At 43.6% G+C, this 16,041-nt stretch overlaps 1 protein-coding gene across 2 annotated transcripts in view; it reads right to left on the bottom strand.

Annotated features, from left to right (window-relative positions):
• The window catches only part of CUX2 (cut like homeobox 2), a 739,268-nt gene that overhangs the window by 20,669 nt on the left and 702,558 nt on the right, over positions 1-16,041 (bottom strand). The window lies entirely within an intron of this gene.

The raw sequence follows: 16,041 nt of genomic DNA, 5'->3' as shown, positions 1-16,041 counted from the left end.
TGTTTTCAGGATTTCCTTTGCATTGCACAGGTGATGCAATTATTACCTGGGCAAGACTAAGGAAATCCTGAAAACATGACATGTTGGTGGGCCTTGAGGACTGGAGTTGGGGACCCCTGGTCTAGACAGGTTGCCTTGAATACAAAAAAAAATAAAAACATAAAAAATGTTTTCTGATGATCAGTTAAAAAAAAACACAGACAAAGTTAACTGCCTCTCGTCCTGGCTCACTAAGATACTACGTAATAGACAATTAGAAATTACATAAACAGGACAGGTATTGCACGTGCAGATGGCATATACAATACAGGGCATCTGACATTGGAAGTGACAGTAGAAGACAACCACAAGTACCCACGTGGTCAAAATTGTTGGTACCCCTCGTTTAATGACAGAAAAACCCACAATGGTCACAGAAATAACTTGAATCTGACAAAAGTAATAATAAATAAAAAATCTATGAAAATTAACAAATGAAAGTCAGACATTGCTTTTCAACCATGCTTCCACAGAATTTTAAAATAAAATAAAACTCATGAAGTAGGCCTGGACAGAAATGATGGTACCCTTAACTTAATATTTTGTTGCAGAACCTTTTGAGGCAATCACTGCAATCAAACTATTCCTGTAACTATCAATGAGACTTCTGCACCTCTCCACAGGTTTTTTGTCCCACTCAAGAGCAAACTGCTCCAGTTATCTCGTGTTTGAAGATTGCCTTTTCCAGACGGCATGTTTCAGCTCTTTCCAAAGATGCACAATAGGATTTAGGACAGGGCTCATAGAAGGCAACTTCAGAATAGTCCAATGTTTTCCTCTTAGCCATTCTTGGGTGTTTTTAGTTGTGTGTTTTGGGTCATTATCCTGTTGCAAGACCCATGACCTGCAACTGAGACCAAGCTTTCTGGCACTGGGCAGCACATTTCTCTCTAGAATCCCTTCATAGTCTTGAGATTTCATGGTACCCTGCACAGATTCTAGACACCTTGTGCCAGATGCAGCAAAGCAGCCCCAGAGCATAACAGAGCCTCCTCCATATTTCACAGTAGGGACAGTGTCCTTTTCTTGATATGCTTCATTTTGCCGTCTGTGAACCCAGAGCTGATGTGCCTTGCCAAAAAGTTCCATTTTTGTCTCATCTGTCCATGGGACATTCTCCCAGAAGCTTTGTGGCTTGTCAACATGTAGTTTGGCAAATTCCAGTCTGGCTTTTTTTATGATTTTTTTCAAAAATGGTGTCCTCCTTGGTCGTCTTCCATGAAGTCCACTTTGGCTCATACGACAGATGGTGCGATCTGACACTGATGTTCCTTGAGCTTGAAGTTCACCTTTAATCTGTTTAGAAGTTTTTCTGGGCTTTTTTGTTACCATCCGTATTATCCATCTCTTTGATTGGTCATCAATTTTCCTCCTGCGGCCACGTCCAGGGAGGTTGGCTACAGTCCCATGCAAGTGCAGACACTGACAGCCTGGGGCCCCTGTGCAAGAAATGTGTCTGGGCCCCCCTCCTTTTATGGCGACAAAGCTATATATATATATATATATGTATATATATAAATATATATACATAGCCACACACACATACATGTATATATATTAAATAGTCTCCTTTATTATGTATATTGCCATCCCTTATTATACAGTGCCCTCTACTGTTATGCACAGTACAGTCACTTACATATTGGATTATATAGAGCCCTTTTTTTATTACATACTGTCCTGTCTGGTTAGCTGTATAATGCAATGATGGCTGATGGAGATGGGAAAGCTTCTTTTCTAATGGAGGAGCTGATGGAATGGTCGTCTGGTCACCGGCTTCTCTATCAGCAGTTATTTTATATTTAAAAAGAAAGGATTATGTAATAATAATTATGTAATGTATCAGTCCGTCATTGTTAGTTTGTTTACTGTATGTGATATTTGTAACTTGTATGTAACCCCTTCTCATGTACAGCACCATGAAATCAATGGTGCTATATAAATAAATAATAATAATAATAATAAAAGAGGGCGCTGTGAATAACAAAAATAACACGAATACACTATGTACATAACAGCAGAGGAGGCTATATAATAAGGGGCGGTACCATATATAACTAGAGAGGATGGTATGTAATAAGGGACGAGGTTATACGTAAAAGAGGAAACTATGTAACTAAGGATGGTGTTATACATAATAAGTGAGTACACTGTATACTAAGGGCTATGTTATACATAATAAGCATGTACACTATACTAAGGGACTGTGTTTAGATATACTATGCGATAATAATGTCTTCCTCCACCTTCCCCTGTTCCTAAATCCATTATAAATCCCCCTTCCTCCCATCCCAATCCCCCACACCCCTCATTGTCCTCCTCCCCCCCAAATCCCATTTTTGTCCTCTCCCCCACCCCATCATTGCCCTCTTCACCACCTCCATCATTGCCTTCTCCACCACCATCATTGCAATCTCTCCCACCACCCAATATCATTGCCCATTCCACCACCTCCCTCCATCATTTCCTCCTCCCCCAACACCCCCATCATTGTCTTTTCCCCCACCACTCCCATCATTGCCCATTCCACCACCTCCATCATTTCCTCCTCCCCACCACCCCCATTATTGCCCTTTCCACAGCCACTATCATTATCCTTTCCATCACTACCATCATTGCATTCTCCCCCACGACCTCCATCATTGCTTTTTCCCTCACCACCCCATCATTGCACTTTCCACCACCTCCATCATTTCCCCCCTGCTCCACCATCCCCATTATTGCCCTTTCCACCACCATCATTATCCTTTCCACCACCACCACCATCATAGCATTCTCCCCCACCACCCACATCATTGTTCTTTCCACTACCTACCTCATTGCATTTTCCCCACCACCCCCACCATTGCCCTTTCATAGTAACATAGTTACTAAGGTTGAAGGAAGACTTTAAGTCCATCTAGTTCAACCCATAGCCTAACCTAACATGCCCTAACATGTTGATCCAGAGGAAGGCAAAAAAAACCCATGTGGCAAATAGTAAGCTCCACTTTGGGGAAAAAATTCCTTCCTGACTCCACATATGGCAATCAGACTAGTTCCCTGGATCAACGCCCTATCAATGAATCTAGTATATACTGTATACCCTGCAACATTATACTTTTCAAGAAAGGTATCCAATCCCCTCTTAAATTTAAGTAATGAATCACTCATTACAACATCATACGACAGAGAGTTCCATAGTCTCACTGCTCTTATAGTAAAGAACCCACGTCTGTTATTATGCCTAAACCTTCTTTCCTCCAGACATAGAGGATGCCCCCTTGTCCCTGTCTCAGGTCTATGATTAAAAACATCATCAGAAAGGTCTTTGTACTGTCCCCTCATATATTTATACATTAAAATAAGATCACCCTTAGTCTTCGTTTTTCCAAACTAAATAGCCCTTTAATAACCTTGGTCGCTCTTCTCTCCACCCGCTCTAGTTCAGCTATGTCTGTCTTATACATCGGCGACCAGAACTGTGCACAGTATTCTAAGTGTGGTTGAACTAGTGACTTGTATAGAGGTAAAATTATGTTCTCCTCATGTGCATCTATTCCTCTTTTAATGCATCCCATTATTTTATTTGCCTTTGTAGCAGCTGCCTGACACTGGCCACTGAACATGAGTTTGTCATCCACCCATACACCCAGGTCTTTTTCATTGACGGTTTTGCCCAGAGTTTTAGAATTAAGCGCATAGTTATACATCTTATTACTTCTACCCAAGTGCATGACCTTACATTTATCCCCATTAAAGCTCATTTCCCATTTATCAGCCCAAGCTTCTAATTTACATAAATCATCCTGTAATATAAAATTATCCTCCCCTGTATTGATTACCCTGCAGAGTTTAGTGTCATCTGCAAATATTGAAATTCTGCTCTGAATGCCCCCTACAAGGTCATTAATAAAAATGTTAAAAAGACCACCATTTCCATCATTGCTTTCTCCCCTACTACCCCATCATTGCCCTCTCCATCACCCCATCATTGCCTTTTCCACCACCTCCATCACAGCCTTCTCCTCCATCATCATTGCCTCCTTCCCCACCACTCCCATTGTCTTTTCCACTACCACCATCATTGCCTTCTCCCCCACCTCCATCATTGCCTTCTCCCCACCACCCCATCATTGCTCATTCCACCACCTCCATCATTTCCTCCTTCCTCACCAGCCCCATCATTGCCCTTTCCACCATATCCATCATTTCCTCCCCCCCTTCCTCCCTGCAGCACTATGTATGAACGCACACACACACAACACACGCACACACAGCACCTCTCCACACGCTCTGCCGCAGCATCAGTGTTGCCTTCCTCTCTCTGGCACAGCCAGCCGCTGAATGATGACATCATCCAGCGGCGCTGCTGTCTGTGTGAGAAGAAGCGTGGGCAGGAAGCAAAACAGATCGCTGCAGCTCCGCTGCTATTCTCTCTTGTAGTCAGCGGAGCTGCAGGGATCTCTCCCTGCCCGCCGCACATGAGGGCAATCTGGCCAGGGGCCCCCTGGAGCCTCGGGGCCAGATAAACAGGCCAGATTGCCCTCATTATTAGCCACCCTGCAGGGGCCCCCCTCAACCTCCGGGCCCTGGTGCAGACACACAGGCTGCACATGCGGTATGTCCGCCCATGGTCCCATGGATCTTAAATTTCTGAATAATATGTGCAACTGTAGTCCCAGGAACATTAAGCTGCTTGGAGATAGTCTTATAACTTTTACCTTTAACATGTTTGTCTATGATTTTCTTTCTAATCTCCTGAGACAACTCTTTCCTTCGCTTCCTCTGGTCGATGTTGAGTGTGATACACACCATGTCACCAAACATCACAGTGAGTATCTGTAGCCCTATACACAGGCCCACTCACTGATTCCAAGATTACAGACACCTGTGATGCTAGTTAGTGGACACACCTTGATTTAACATGTCCCTTTTGTCACATTATTTTCAGGGGTATCATCATTTCTGTCCAGGCCTATTTCATGAGTTTTATTTTTTTTTGTAATTCTGTAGAAGCATGGTTGAAAAGCAATGTCTGACTTTTGTTTGTTCATTTTCATAGATCTTTTATTTATTATTACTTCTGTGACCATTGTGGGTTTTCCTGTCATTAAACGAGGGGTACCAACAATTTTGATAACGTGTGTATGTGCAACAAGAGAAGAGCAATACAATTCCCTGATACGGCCCTTCAACCACCATCAACAATCAGGAAGTTTTCCTGAAGAACCCCATTAATATGTAAACCTCTGCCAAAGAATATACGCTGTTATCACAATTCTTCTGTTTGTGCATTGAAAATTTGACTCCACAGATTGCTATTATGACTCATTGTAAAGTAAAGCAAAAAATCAATGACAATGTCATGAAATTACTCCAAGTGTTCCTATAGTCACAAAGTATACAAAGAGACAATAGGTGGCAGTATCAGTACATGTGTGGCTCTGCAAGCTAAATTCTGCTTCTGAAAGCAAAACTAACCTTAGCATACACAGAGCCAGGTGTGCAAAGTGCTGAAATCATTAAAGGGCTTGCCCAGGCTTGGGACAAAAGTCTGTAGTCACAGTATGTGATCTCAGACTGCTAAATCATGGAATCAAGGTAGAGATATGCACACTGTGGCAATTCCAGGTACAAACATCACCACATGTATGCGATTTGCAAGTTTGCAGTCACAAGCTGGCTAAACTCATACGGTTTCTCTCAATAAAAGTGGAATGAGTCTAGTTGGCTCACGATTATATACCCCAGAAAATCCCCCTGAAGACTTATTGCTAAAATCATCATGTGGTGTCAGTTTTCTACACATAGAGAAATAATCATATGTGCTAATACAGGGTGGGCCGTTTATATGGATACGCCTAAATAAAATGGGAATTTTTGCTTTCCTGTGCGGTCGGCGGGCACGTCAAAATGCGGCTGTTAGATTCTGTTTTGTTTTTTGACCATCCGCCATCTTGTTGTGGTTTTCTGGCTGCTGGTCTTTTTCCCCTGGTGCTTGGTTGTCCTAGGTCAGGTGATTGTATCACCCTTTATTACCCAGCACCTGCCTCCCATTCCTTGCTGGACAACACTGTTAATCCGCTTGAGTTCTGGCTAGGTGCTTTGATAGCTTTCTGTGTTTGATATTGTGCAGTTCTGGGACCTCTGGTTCTGCTATCTTTAGTTTCTGTTTTCAGTTGATTTCTGCAGCCTTCTCTGTGTTTCCTATTAGGAGTTGACCTGTTTTTTTTGTACCCAGTCCTTAGATCTTTTAGGGACCTCCTTCCCTTTATCTATAGGTCTTCGCTGAGATTAACCTAGGATCGTCGGTGGGTCTATTCGCAAGGAATGGGTCGCTCACTCCATCGTAGGGTATCAGCCTAGTCTCAGTGCAGGGTCAGTTTTCCCTTTCTATCATAGTTCTGTGTTGCAGTTCCGTAACAGCCGCATCCGCATACAAAGCATGTCCCTGCGTACCCAATTTTAAAGATAAGTATGCAGGACGACGCAGGACGCATGCGGAGGTAGGCGGAGCGTAGGCAGAGCTTAAGGGAGGAAGTACGCAGCCATACGCTGATCAGCCATACGCAGACCAGCCACACGCAAGTGTGATCCCGACCTAAGTGCAGAAAAGCAGCCAACGTGCTGCTTTCAGTTTTTGCAACATTTTTGGGGTTAAAAAAATGCAGGTACAGCTGGATGTGAAACCCATTTATTTATTTGTATGACTTTCCCAAGTTTAAACCATAATGTATTCACATGAGTAGTATTAGTACAACTTAATTAAATTAGTGATATGTGTGAAAGTAAACAATGTCTGAACAATGTGTCAATTAAACAATGCTCTACCAATTCAACTGCTCCCACTGTTTTTACCGTTGCAATTACGTATTTTTTCATGAACTCACGTAACCTTAGTTCACGACTGTGCTTCATACATCAATCCAGCTGTTTTGTTCACAATAGTCACTATTTTTTCAGACATTTTTTCCCCGAACTAATTTGATCACATTGCCCTTTTTTCGAAAAATGTTTTATGATTTCACATATGTCTTGCATCTTGCATTTGTGGCCTAACACCTTGTATTGTTCACACTTGCCAGGTGGAAAAAAGCCTAACTTTGGAATCCTGAAAAATACAGCATAAAAGACAGTAAAGCCGCACCAAGAAAAGCAGCAAAAAAGGCAGTAAAACTTGTGTTTGGACTGCAGTTTTCTTTTACTGCCAAGAGATGATATTTTGGTTGTGGAAAAAAGCAGTTAAAAAGCAATGTGTGAACATAGCCTAAAGTGTCAAATTGTGCAGTCAAAAGACAAATATAGTCCCCATCATTGTAAAACAAAAAACAAACGAATCAATATAAAACAGCTTATCATTTACATACAGTGACATACCCTTGTTTGTAGGAAATCTGGATACATTTAAAACATGGTACAAATCTAGAAAAAGGGATTCTTTACATTAGAAGCTTGGTATCATCCAAGTCAATACATATGAAATCCCCCAAAACAAACATATTCAAAAGTAGCGCTCTGCAGAGACCTAGATTGTAATAATCTCATATAGTACAAAAATGCTTACGGTCAACCACCTCTATACCAGCTATGTATTTTAGAAGTGTGGTACATGCTGTGTTTTACTATACTTTTTACCATGAAGTCAAACATAAGAATAGATGTACTATGTCTGACCATTACAGTCTACGGCTCGGTGGAGCTGTACAAACGCCCCCCAACCGTCACTCAGGGCCTCCGTGCACCCGGCGCCGCCTCCATTTTCTTCCTGAACGTCCCCGGGGCCTGAGCTGTACGTTTTTTTTCGGGCATGTGCAGTTTGCGCTGCCCTTTGAACTTACAGCGTAGGCGCCAGGGACGTTCATGAAGGAAATGGAGGTGGCGCCCGGAGGCCCCGAGTGACAGCTGGGAGGCGTTTGTGCCAGGGGGGAAAAGACGTGCCCCCCTGACAAATTCAGGAATGAGGGGCACATTATAAAAACGATTATTTCAGCGTTTGCAGGGACCCGAACTAAAAGAGCCACCTTGACAGAATGCAGCATTAGTGCTGCACAAGGTGGCTCTTTTAGTTAAAAACGCCTGGGGGAAGGGGGGAGGTGGGGGGGTCACAGGTTCCCTTTAAAAAACTGAGTGGTACATTCCATGCAATTTCATCATACAGGAAGTTATGAGAACTGACCTCCTGAAAAGAACATAAAGCTATGTAATTCTCGGGGGGGTCACCATGGGATCACATGACGAGAAGTATATCATGAATTTTCAGATAGAAGGAAACATAAAGTTATTCTAGCTGAATAAAATATAAAGTGGGACTAGTGACAGAATGGAATGAAAAAACAAAACAGAGTTATACTTTAACCCCTTAGTGACAGAGCCAATTTGGTACTTAATGACCGAGCCAATTTTTACAATTCTGACCACTGTCACTGTATGAGGTTATAACTCTGGAACGCTTTAACAGATCCGGCTGATTCAGAGAGTGTTTTTTCATGACTTATTGTACTTCATGTTAGTGGTAACATTTCTTCGATATTAATTGCGATTATTTATGAAAAAAAACGGAAAAATGGCGAAAATTTTTAAAATTTTGCAATTTTCAAACTTTGTATTTTTATGCCCTTAAATCAGAGAGATATGTCCCAAAAATAGTTAATAAATAACATTTCCCACATGTCTACTTTACATCAGCACAATTTTGGAAACAAAATTTTTTTTGTTAGGGAGTTATAAGGGTTAAAAGTTGACCAGCAATTTCTCATTTTTACAATACCATTTTTTTAGGGACCACATCACATTTGAAGTCATTTTGAGGGGTCTATATGATAGAAAATAACCAAGTGTGACACCATTCTAAAAACTGCACCCCTCAAGGTGCTCAAAACCACATTCAAGAAAATTATTAACCCTTCACGTGCTTTCCAGGAACTGAAACAATGTGGAATGACAAAATGAACATTTAACTTTTTTTTCGCAAACATTGTACTTCAGAACCATTTGTTTTTATTTTCGCAAGTGTAAAAACAGAAATTTAACCATAAATTTTGTTGTGAAATTTCTCCTAAATACGCCGATACCCCATATGTCGGGGTAAACCACTGTTTAGGTGCACCGCAGAGCTTGGAAGAGAAGGAGCGCCGTTTGACTTTTTCAACGCAGAATTGGCTGGAATTGAGATCGGATGCCATGTCACGTTTAGAGAGCCCCTGATGTGCCTAAACGGTGGAAACGCTCCAGAATTGACACCATTTTGGAAACTAGACCCCTAAAGGAACTTATCTAGATGTGTGTTGAGCACTTTAAACCCCAAGGTCCTTCACGGAAGTTTATAACGTAGAGCCGTGAAAATAAAAAATCCCATTTTTTCAACAAAAATGATCTTTTTGCCCCCAAATTTTTATTTTCACAAGGGTAACAGAGAAATTATGCCACAAAAGTTGTTGTGCAATTTCTCCTGAGTACGTCGATACCCCATATATGGGGGTGAACCACTGTTTGGGCGCACCACAGAGCTTGGAAGAGAAGGAGTGCCATTTTACTTTTTCAATGTACAATTGGCTGGAATTGAGATCGGACGCCATGTCGCGTTTGCAGAGCACCTGATGTGCCTAAACAGTAGAAACCCCCACACACAAGTGACCCCATTTTGGAAACTAGACCCCTTAAGGAACTTATCTAGATGTGTGGTGAGCACTTTAAACCCCCAAGTGCTTCACAGAAATTTATAAAGTAGAGCCGTGAAAATAAAAAAATCTTTTTTTTCCTCAAAAATGATTTTTTAGCCTGCAATTTTTTATTTTCTCAAGGGTGACAGGAGACATTGGACCCCAAAATCTGTTGACCAGTGTGTCCTGAGTATGCTGATACCCCATATGTGGGGGGAACACTATTTGGGCTCGGAAGGGAAGGAGCGCCGCTTGGAATGCAGACTTTGATGGGATGGTTTGCGGGCGTCATGTTGCATTTGCAGAGCTCCTGATGTACCTAAACAGTAGAAACCCCCCACAAGTGACCCTATTTTGGAAACTAGACCCCCCAAAGAGCTTATCTAGATGTGTGGTGAGCACTATGAACCCCCAACTGCTTCACAGAAGTTTATAATGAAGAGCCATGAAAATAAAAAAATCATATTTTTTCCACAAAAAAGATTTTTTAGCCCCCAAGTTTTTATTTTCACAAGGGTAACAAGAGAAATTGGACCCCAAAAGTTGTTGTCCAATTTGTCCTGAGTATGCTGGTACCCCATGTGTGGGGGTAAACCACTGTTTGGGCGCATGGCAGAGCTCGGAAGGGAAGGAGCGCCGTTTTGGAATGCAGACTTTGATAGAATGGTCTCTGGGGGCGTTATGCTGTGTTTGCAGAGCCCCTGATGTACCTAAACAGTAAAAAAACCCCACAAGTGACCCCATTTTGGAAACTAGACCCCCCAAGGAACTTCTCTAGATGTGTGGTGAGAACTTTGAATGCCCAAGTGCTTCACAGAAGTTTATAATGCAGAGTCGTGAAAATAAAAAATATTATTTTTTTCCACAAAAAAAATTTTTTAGCCCCCAAGTTTTTATTTTCACAAGGGTAATAGGAGAAATTGGACCCCAAAAGTTGTTGTCCAATTTATCCCGAGTATGCTGATGCCCCATATATGGGGGTAAACCACTGTTTGGGCGCACGGCAGAGCTCAGAAGGGAGGGAGCACCATTTGACTTTTTGAGCGCAAAATTGGCTGTCGTGTTTGGAGATGTACCTAAACAGTGGAAACCCCCCAATTCTAACTCCAACCCTAACCCCAACACACCCCTAACCCTAATCCCAACCCAATCCATAATCCTAATCACAACCCTAATGATAATCACAACCCTAACCCCAAAACAACCCTAATCTCAACCCTAACCATAACCCTAATCAAAACCCTAAATCCAACACACCCCTAATCCTAATCTTAACCCCAACCTCAAATCTAACCCTAATCCCAATCCTAACCCTAATCCCAACTCTAACCCTAACTTTAGCCGCAACCCCAGCCCTAACTTTAGCCCAAACCCTAGCCCTAACTTTAGCCCCAACCCTAACCCTAACTCTAAATTTAGCCCCAACCCTAACCCTAACTTTAGCCCCAACCCTAAACCTAGCCTTAACCCTAACCCTAACTTTAGCCCCAACCCTAACCCTAGCCCTAACCCTAAATTGAGCCCCAACCCTAACCCTAACTTTAGCCCCAACCCTAACCCTAGCCCAATCCTAACCCTAGCCCTAACTTTAGCCCCAACCTAACCCTAGCCCTAAGGCTACTTTCATACTTGCATCGTGTGGCATCCGTCGCGATCTGTCATTTTGGACAAAAAACGGATCCTGTAAATGTGCTCGCAGGATGAGTTTTTTGCCCATAGACTTGTATTGCTGACTGATCACGACGGATGGCCACACGTCTCGTCCGTCGTGCACTGGATCCGTTGTGTTTTGGCGGAGTGTTGTCACAAAAAACATTCAATGTAACTTTTTTTGTACGTCGCCTCCGCCATTTCCGACCGTGCATGCGTGGCCGTAACTCCGCCTCCTCCCCCCCAGGATATAGACTGGGCAGCGGATGCATTGAAAAACTGCATCCACTGCCCACTTGCGACGGCCCCGTAACGACGCAAGTGTGAAAGAAGCCTAACCCTAACCCTAAATTTAGCCCCAACCCTAACCCTACATTTAGCCCCAACCCTAACCCTAACTTTAGCCCCAACTCCTCTAGCTGCCAGCCAGCAGATCATGGCGGGCACATGCACATGCGCCCGCCATTTTCTTACCGGATGAAGAAGCCGGCGGGCAGGAGGGGACGCAGGAGGACCCAGGGACACCGGTAAGTATAACAGGGTCCCCGAGTCCCCCTATTTCTCTGTCCTCTGATGTGCGATCACATCAGAGGACAGAGAATGACACATAGCTTTTTTTTTTTTGCGGCCGCCGGTAAACAGTTAATTACCGGCGATCGCAAAACAGGGGTTGGTAAAAACCGACCCCGATCATGTTCTTTGGGGTCTCGGCTACCCCTGGCAGCCGAGACCCCAAAGATCTTCCCGGTGCTGGCCGGTGGGCGCACTGCGCATGCGCCCGCCATTTTTTGGGCGGAACAAGATGGCAGCACCCATCGGGAGCCAAGAGGAGCACCGGGGGAGACAGGTGAGTATTGGGGGGGCTATCGGGGACCCCATTTCTCTGTCCTCTGATGTGCGATCACATCGGAGGACAGAGAAATTAAATGGGAAATCGCTTTTTTTTTGCGACCGCCGGTAAACGGTTAATTACCGGCGATCGCAACCCAGGGGTCGGTAAAAAAATCCCTAATCATGTTCTCTGGGGTCTTGGCTACCCCCGGCAACCGAGACCCCAGAGAAAATCCGACTCTGGGGGGCGCTATTCACTTTTTCCACAGCTGTGGTTTAAGTACCCTTAACTGCCGCCGTTAAAAGGCGTATCGGCGGTCGTTAAGGGGTTAACACCAATGCTGCCCATATTTGCTAATAGGAAGGGACAAAAAAATGGTCATAGGAGCGCATGCGAGACAGTGAGTTTATATAAAATCTTAATTTATTAGTTTCCACAATGCGTTTCAACGGAATAGCTCCGTCTTCCTCAGGAACTGCCAGCTGAGGAACACGGAGCTATTCCGTTGAAACGCATAGTGGAAAATAATAAATGAAGATTTTATATCAACTCACCATCTTGCATGCGCTCCTATGACCGTTTTTTGTCCCTTCTTGTTTGATCCTCTTGCGAGGCATCCGGCTGGGGCTGCAGCGTATCTTCCGTTTTAACAACCCCTAACACCAGCTTGGCGCTCCTGTGAAGCTGTTCGTCATGTTCTTTTTCTCCATATTTGCTAATAGACTCTGAAATCACACTAACAGCAGAACTGATGTGATGAAACCAGTCAATGAAAAACTGCACCACCATACAGCAATCATTGTTCAATGCTGAGTTTTTACCCTGGACAAAAATAAGATATGTACAGCAGCAGATTTGTATGCAGTTTTGCATTTGAAGTTCTGTGAAGCTAATCATCGACTTTTCAGCACAAAGTCCTCGTAAATAATGAATACACTAGAAATTAATAACTCAATCATTATTCTGTGACTATATTTGAAGAGGATGTGAATGGGGAATAAAAACTGGTGGAGTAGCAGTGGACTCTGTACCTTTGAGTGAGACCACTGTGCCACAGAGGAGCAGTCCGGGCTGTATGAGAGTATGTGCACATGTTGCAGATTCGTGTGTGGATTTTTCTGCGCAGATTCTGAAAAATCCACAGGTAAAACGCCCTGCGTTTTACCTGCGGATTTACCGCGTTTTTTGTGAGGATTTCACATGCGTTTTCACACCTGCGGATTCCAATTGTGGAACAGGTGTAAAATGCTGCAGAATCCGCACAAAGAATTGACATGCATTTCCGCGCGGTATTTTCTGCAGCATGTGCACTGCGGATTTGGTTTTCCATAAGTGTACAACACATGGAAAACTGCTGCGATCGGCAGCATCAAATCCGCTGCGGATCCGCAGCCAAATCTGCAAGGTGTGCACAGTCCCTCAGAGTTTTGTTGCATATGCACTTCTTTTAGAAAAACAGAGAAAAAGGAGGCATGTACAAAGTGGGGATCACCAAATTCTAGATCATACAAATGTAATAAGTTTTATTAAAGACAAAAAGCACAAAACACTGCAAGAAAACTTTAAAAACACATAAAACAACCATAAACATGGTAAGTACAAAGACCCATAATGGGGTCTATAACCCTGGTTCAGAAAACACCCCCAAATACAATAACGTGTTCAACACCAGTATAATACACTGAATATAAATACACTATGCAGTCCCAAAGGCAAAGATAGTAAAATATGCAGACCTATACTTACATGTAAGCAAAGAGTACCCAGTCCAATGTACCCACATGAGGAATGTAAGCACAAGGGTAACCCCCAGTAAATCCTAGGGATACAGGTCCGGTATAGGAGCACAGAAAATCTATCATACCAAGATGGAAAAATATAAGGATATATACCCTGTACAAGGCTAGGCCCCAGTCCCTATAGGGTGTCAAGGGATGCTGAAGGACAAGCAAGGAGGGTGGAGAACCAGGGCATAAAACCGCCCAACGCGTGTCGCCAGGGAATCTGGCTTCCTCAGGGGCAATGAATGCAGTGAAAGTGCCCGCATTATAAATATCTATTAATTATGTGAGGCTAGGGACAGCTGGTACCTGATATCATGCGTGTAGGGCATGCACTACACACAGCCTATTTTGTTACCCCTATTCTATTGTGTCCATTAGGGGTCTCTTTCTTCTTCACTCTCGGCCGAGAGTCTTTATGCGGACTTACTATGTTTTGGTATTTAGTGCGCAGGCGCCGATTGGCGCATGCGCACTTGCCAGCAGTCCGCACTTAGGAAATCTTTCCCCCTTCTGTAACTTTGCTGCACCGCGCACACGCCGGCGTCCTTTATCGCCGATTGGTGCATGCGCACTCGCGGGCAGTCCGCACTTAGGGAACCTCTTATCTCAGGAGTTCCACTGCACTGCGCAGACGCCAGCGTCCTTTACCACTTCCGGCCCCTTCCGGCCAGCACCGAAAACTAGACCCCTAAAGGAACTACCATCATGATATCAGGTACCAGCTGTCCCTAGCCTCACATAATTAATAGATATTTATAATGCGGGCACTTTCACTGCATTCATTGCCCCTGAGGAAGCCAGATTCCCTGGCGACACGCGTTGGGCGGTTTTATGCCCTGGTTCTCCACCCTCCTTGCTTGTCCTTCAGCATCCCTTGACACCCTATAGGGACTGGGGCCTAGCCTTGTACAGGGTATATATCCTTGTATTTTTCCATCTTGGTATGATAGATTTTCTGTGCTCCTATACCGGACCTGTATCCCTAGGATTTACTGGGGGTTACCCTTGTGCTTACATTCCTCATGTGGGTACATTGGACTGGGTACTCTTTGCTTACATGTAAGTCTAGGTCTGCATATTTTACTATCTTTGCCTTTGGGACTGCATAGTGTATTTATATTCAGTGTATTATACTGGTGTTGAACACGTTATTGTATTTGGGGGTGTTTTCTGAACCAGGGTTATAGACCCCATTATGAGTCTTTGTACTTACCATGTTTATGGTTGTTTTATGTGTTTCTAAAGTTTTCTTGCAGTGTTTTGTGCTTTTTGTCTTTAATAAAACTTATTACATTTGTATGATCTAGAATGTGGTGATCCCCACTTTGTACATGCCTCCTTTTTCTCTGTTTTTCTATATATATGCACTTGTGGCATGTGATGGGAGATCCCATGTAGTGGTGCCCGCCAGTCTTCATTTTTACATATGCACTTCTTTTCTGACATATAGAGGTGAATCTAATAGATGTGCCTTTTCTGGGCAGCTGAGGGCTGCTATTTTTAGGCTGGGGAGGCCAATATTCATGGCCCCTTACCAGCCTGAGAATACCAACCCCCAGCTGTCTGCTTTAGCAAGGCTGGTTGTCAAAAATGAGGGGGACCCCATGCTGTTTTTTTAAATTATTTAAATAATTAAAAAATACAAAGTGGGGACCCCTCTATTCTTGATAACGAGCCTTGTTGAAGCTGACAGCTGAGGGTTGCAGCCCCCAGCTGTGAGTTTTGCCTGGCTGGTTATCAAAAATACAGGGGAACCCATGCCAATTTTTTTTTAATGGTATTTAGTTACAGTGCAGGAGCCGGCTAATGAATATACCCATAAGCCGCTCCTGCTTTCGCTGTTATGAATGGTAGCAGATGTCAGATGATGGGAGCTGTAGTCCCATCCGCTGACACAAGTCACCGGAGGTAAACCGTATACTTTCGATCACAGCTGAGAGCTCACGCTGTCTTTGACAGAGTGGGAACCGCGGCTCTCTGACCGGCAGGGATGATTACACCGCCAATCAGAAGCGGTGTTTGCCGCGCTGTCATGTAAATAATAGCATGGCAAACACTAGATATTCGGGCCCCCCATTCAAGTGAATGGGGACCG

The sequence above is a fragment of the Ranitomeya imitator genome, chromosome 1, assembly GCF_032444005.1.
Source record: "Ranitomeya imitator isolate aRanImi1 chromosome 1, aRanImi1.pri, whole genome shotgun sequence".
NCBI classification, from domain to species: Eukaryota; Metazoa; Chordata; class Amphibia; order Anura; family Dendrobatidae; genus Ranitomeya; species Ranitomeya imitator.
The sequence above is the reverse complement of the archived record's forward strand: the minus strand, read 5'-3'. Positions and strand labels throughout refer to the sequence as shown.